Consider the following 5,522-nt stretch of genomic DNA (forward strand, 5'->3'; position numbering starts at 1 on the left):
CTTCTGAATTTGGTCCCGGTGTCTTCATGAAAGTTGTAGATATGGATCGTATCTTTCATTAGCACTTGGAATGACACTAATTGGACATCTAGAACTCCAGATATGGCTGAAATACTCCACATATGTCATGTTGATTTTTCACCAAAATTCAGCACTGCACTAAAACAAAACGCAATGTAAAATTACGACAAATTCCTACTTAATCAACGAAATAAAAACAAAAAAAATTTTATTAACTCAAAGAACAAAAATCAACAAAATGTATTAAATAAATCCTTAATTTAACTGATGATTGAGGATAAATAAGACTAAAACAGTGGGAAAATATGCATATGATGAAGAGTCATCACAACCTCAAACTTAATCTATTGCTTGTCCCCAAGCAACAATTAATTTCATATTTGGTCCTGTTAAATGCACACTTAAATTCAATTTCTCAAATTACATCAAACTCAAATTTCAAAGTTCTTGCTACTGCAAAACATTCATCATGCTCTATGGTTGTTTTCAAAAATACAGACAACAAGATTTGTACACCTTGGCATTCATTCATCAAATTCAACTCTCTCTTCACACAATCTCACCAAAATTTCTCTCAAGTGTTTAGAAAAGTTTATGAATTTATCACTCAAATCCTAGAACATGCATCACGCTACCATAGGCTTGAAAAAATTCTAGTTAGCAATCACAATCAGTAAACACATATATTTTTGGGGGACTTTCGGGTTATAATGGGGCTTAGGTAAGGGTAGGACATTTTAGGATAGTAGGCTTTACCACTTGGAGTTAGGCATACATTTCCACCTTAGTCTACCATTTTTTTTTTCACCTTTTCATTATGGAGATTCTCAGACATTGACAAAATAACCAAGAAGATATTATTTTTTTTTTCACCTTTTCATTATGGAGATTCTCAGACATTGACAAAATAACCAAGAAGATATTATTTTTTTTTTCACCTTTTCATTATGGAGATTCTCAGACATTGACAAAATAACCAAGAAGATATTATTTTTTTTTTCACCTTTTCTTCTTCTTTTTTCTTTCATTTTCTTTTTCTTCTTTTTATTTTTTATTTTTTTATTTTTTATTTTATTTTTCTTTTTCTGAGAATCACCACCCCAAACTTAGAAAGTTGCTATTCCATGAGCAACCCCAAACTTAGAATTTTTTCAAGACAAGAATTTTTTTCTACCTAACTCCAAGTAAGGTGATTTAATTAAAGTCAGGTGTTTTGCTTGTAATGTGGCTAGTAACCGAAATAAAAGGGCAAGGCTCAAAGGGGCTAGCAAAGGTTAAAATTTTCATAGGGTAGTTAGAAAGGCTCAAACGACCAATAAAATTGCCTCAATGTATGCATAAATTACATGTGATGCAAGTCAGAATTAGTGCAAGTTCTAGAGGGATAACACATGTCTGGATAATCACACAACAAAGAATTTAAGTGTTTAGGCTCAAAAGCTCACAGCTAGGATAATAAGAGAGAGTATGAACAATCAAAATAAAGCCAACATGCTTCTGAAAAGTTAAAATTGTATTTTTGAAAAATTGATGGCATATTAGCCTTCTACAACCATTTAGTAATCAAGAATGCATGCATTAGGAAGGCTTGTCGACTTGAGCAATAACATAATCTAAGAAATAAAATTTAACTTGCGAAATCACAAACAGAAATTTTAAGATTAAGTGCAAGTTAGTACAACTGTTTCATCATAGTACACATTTAGTGAAAGGAAAAAAAATAAAGAAAAGAAAGTCAACATACAATGACATTAAACAAAGAAAACGAGAAAATGGAAAGCAACTGGACAAACAACAGAAAGAAAAAAAAAAAAGGAAAGAAAACTTCTCTCAGTTTAGTAGTTCAAGGATTCTCGTTTAGATCATCTGCTCATGTTCCGTTATGGTCGCCAGTATACTTAGTTCGTTTTGCTGGAAAAAGCGCTTGGGCGCGCGTTCTGTCATTTGGAGCTATACAATCGCTTCTCAACGCATCTTTTTTGATTCCTTGCTCATACCAAACATCAAAACTAAGAGAACTAGAAATTAGAGACTAAAATTGGAACTAAATGAAGTAAAATAAATCTGAAATGCAATAAATAAATACGGTGCAAAGGATATAAAATTGGGTTGCCTCCCAATAAGCGCTCGTTTAGTGTCTTGAGCTTGACGTCTCAACTACTGTCAAGGTGGCATATATGACAGGAAGAACACATCATCCTTCTCACCAAGAGATACATATTTCAAGTGAGGTGGCAATTGCTTGAGTGCAGCCGATGGCGTATCTTTCTTTTTCTCTACATATTCATCTTCATTCCTTTTCAACCCCTCCCATGTAGTGGGGAAACGGGGGGAGTAAGATGGTGATGCTTCTAACATGGCTAAAACGTTTTTCACCTTCGGATCTTTACTTTCTTTAACAACATCTTGGGGTAGGCATAACACTCTTTCTAATGGCATAATGTGTCCTTGATGTTCACCTTCTTCATCGACTATCGAATTAAAAATCTCAATTCGGTTGCACCCTTCTCTTTCGTTTGAATGTTCCATGGCTTTTAAAATATTGAATGTAACTGTTTCCTCATTTACCTTAAAGGTTAAGGTGTCATCGGCTACATCAATCATAGCTCGCCCTGTTGCTAAGAACGGTCTCCCCAAAATCAAAGGAATGTCATTGTCTTCCTCCATGTCTAGTACCACGAAATCCACTGGAAAAATGAACTTATCCACTTTAACCAACACATCTTCCACCACTCCATAAGGGTGTTTCATTGAGCGATCCGCAAATTGTAGCATCAGCTGTGTGTCTTTGACTTTTCCAATGCCCAGTTTTTTGTATATGGAAAGGGGCATAAGACTTACACTAGCCCCAAGATCACACAGAGCCTTCCCAAAAGTTCTATTTCCAATGGCACACGGGATTGAGAAGCTTCCAGGATCCTTGAGCTTCGGCGGAAGTTTTCTCTGTAGTATAGCACTACATGCTTCGGTTAGCATCACTGTTTCACCACCGATTTTTCTTTTCTTCGACAGAATCTCCTTCATGAACTTGGCGTATGTTGGCATCTGTTCTAGTGCCTCTGCAAAAGGAATGTTAATTTGTAATTTTTTAAAAACATCAAGGAACTTACCGAATTGTTTTTCTGTTTCTTCCTTTTTTAACCTTTGAGGAAACGGAAGTCGAATTTCTGGTTTTGGCAGTGGTTCCCTTTTTTGTACCACATGTTCTTCCTCCTTTTCAAGAGTGGTGTGCTCTTCCACTAAGGTCGGTGTGACTGTTTCTTCTGAGTGGGTCGAGCTTGAAGTGCTTACACTTTGTTTGACTTTAAGTGGTACTTGTTCACTTACCTTGCCACTCCTTGTTGTCACGGCATTGACATAATTTCGTGGATTCGTAACTGTGTCACTAGGCAAATATCCAGTCGTTCTTTGTGCCATTTGTTGAGCAAGTTAACCCACTTGAGTTTCCAGATTCTTGCTCCTCCACAAAGGCTACAACTAGTCTGCTTTAGTAGTTTGACGGGGACCACTTGTGGTTGTATATTTAGAGCTGCCATTCCCTTCTTTATCTCAGTGGCGATAACCTCTTCCATCTTCGATAGTAGCCTGTCTGGAGCTAACCCATCCATAACATTCAATTCCATTAAACCACTGGTTGTACCACCACTTCGGTCATACAACATCATCTTTTCATTTGATGCCATGATCTCAATAATCTTTCGTGCTTATGCTGCGGTTTTGTAATTCAAAGAACCACCAGTTGTGGCATCCAACATAATTCTAGTGCTCGGCCTCAAGCCATTACAGAATATTTGCATTTGGGCAGTGTCGTCATAAGCATGATTAGGACATCCGGCAAGTAAGTTTTTGAATCTCCTGTAAGTGTCACGAAGAGATTCCCCCTCTTTCTGTTTGTAACCGGTGATTTCTTGCATCTTTCTAACGAACATGGCTGGGGGGAAATATTGTTCCAAGAACTTATCCTCAAGATCATCCCATGTGGTGATGCTGTCGGCGGGGAATGAAAGAAACCACTCCTTAGCATCATCTATCAAAGAGAATGGAAATAGCTTCAATTTCTTGGTTTCTTCAGACAAACCATCCACATTCACTGTTTCACATAATTCAAAGAAATTTGTGAGGTGTTTATTAGCGTCTTCGTTATGTCTACCGGTAAAATGAATTTCCCTCAACTCTCGGTATAGAGCAGGACTTATTTCAAACTTATTGACTCTAACCGGTTGGTGATGAATGGGTAATCGAGCACGATTTCTAATTTGATTCCCATATTCTCCGAGAGTACGTTCTGGTGGTGGTGGGTCGGCCATTTCAGTAAATATGACACAATCACCCAAAATCTCTTCTTCCACAACTAAATGTCTTTCCCTTTGTCTCCTTTCTCGAGCTGCCTTTCTATGTGCTTTCGCTGTTTTTTCAATTTCTGGATCAAAGATAAGTTCAGCTGAGGACTGGCCTCGCATACAAGGTTAGACAGATTGTGAGTAATGAAGAGTTTAAAATAAAGAAAAATAAATAATTAAGTAAAAACAAGCAGTTTTGAAACAAATATTTTTTTTTTTGAAATAAAATAAAAGAAAAAATTTTATTGCAGAGCAAAAAATTTCAATTCAGTAAATAAACTAAATTCAATAGTGATATGGCAATCCCCGGCAACGGCGCCAAAAACTTGATTGCGTTTCAGCAAGTGTACTGAATCGTTGCAAGTAATAATAAAACGGTAGTACCGAGTGTCGAACTCAAGGATTGCGTTTTACTATTGAATTATATTTGATTACTAGAATTGAACAAAAAGGTTCCCAAGTTGATTGAAATAATGTTTGAAATTAACAACAATAATAAAATTGATCTTTTATAATGAGAAAAATGTCAGTGATGAGTTTCACTTCGAATCCAACCTGGATGTCTAATTTGATCCTAGTTACTGAATTCCTTTATTGAATTATTACCGAATTCTCTTTATTATTCTTGCCCTAATGTCTTAGTGACAGAACCTTTAATTCCAAAGTAACCCCTAATTCCTTAGTGGATTTAAGATTAGAATTAAGCATTACCGTATAGAAATTCTCTTGTAAATTATTGCTTTGCAACTAATTTAATTGGTTTCATGACCTGCATCTATCCCTAGACTACAAATTCATGAATTTCTCATCTCAAGCATTCGTAAAGTCCACTTCCGTTTCAAAATACAAATCGTAGAACATTTTAATGTTGATCAAGCAATAAAAAGCATTAAGCACAGAGATGAGAAAAACAATTCAATAAACTCATTCATATAACTAGAAATCAAATCAGAAAAATAAGGGTTTCATCTGGTTACACTCATCCCTAACAAATAGGGTTTAGTTACTCATGACAGAGATACAAAAGATAAGGATTAAAGAAGAATTACAAGAATGATTCATGGATGATTCTTGATAAAACTGCTTCAATGGCGTTAGAAACGGCCGTCTTTGAGTTTCTATGCTAGGGCACAAGTCTCCCAAGTTCCCAAGAGTAAAAAA

The sequence above is a fragment of the Cicer arietinum genome, chromosome 1, assembly GCF_000331145.2.
Source record: "Cicer arietinum cultivar CDC Frontier isolate Library 1 chromosome 1, Cicar.CDCFrontier_v2.0, whole genome shotgun sequence".
NCBI classification, from domain to species: domain Eukaryota; kingdom Viridiplantae; phylum Streptophyta; class Magnoliopsida; order Fabales; family Fabaceae; genus Cicer; species Cicer arietinum.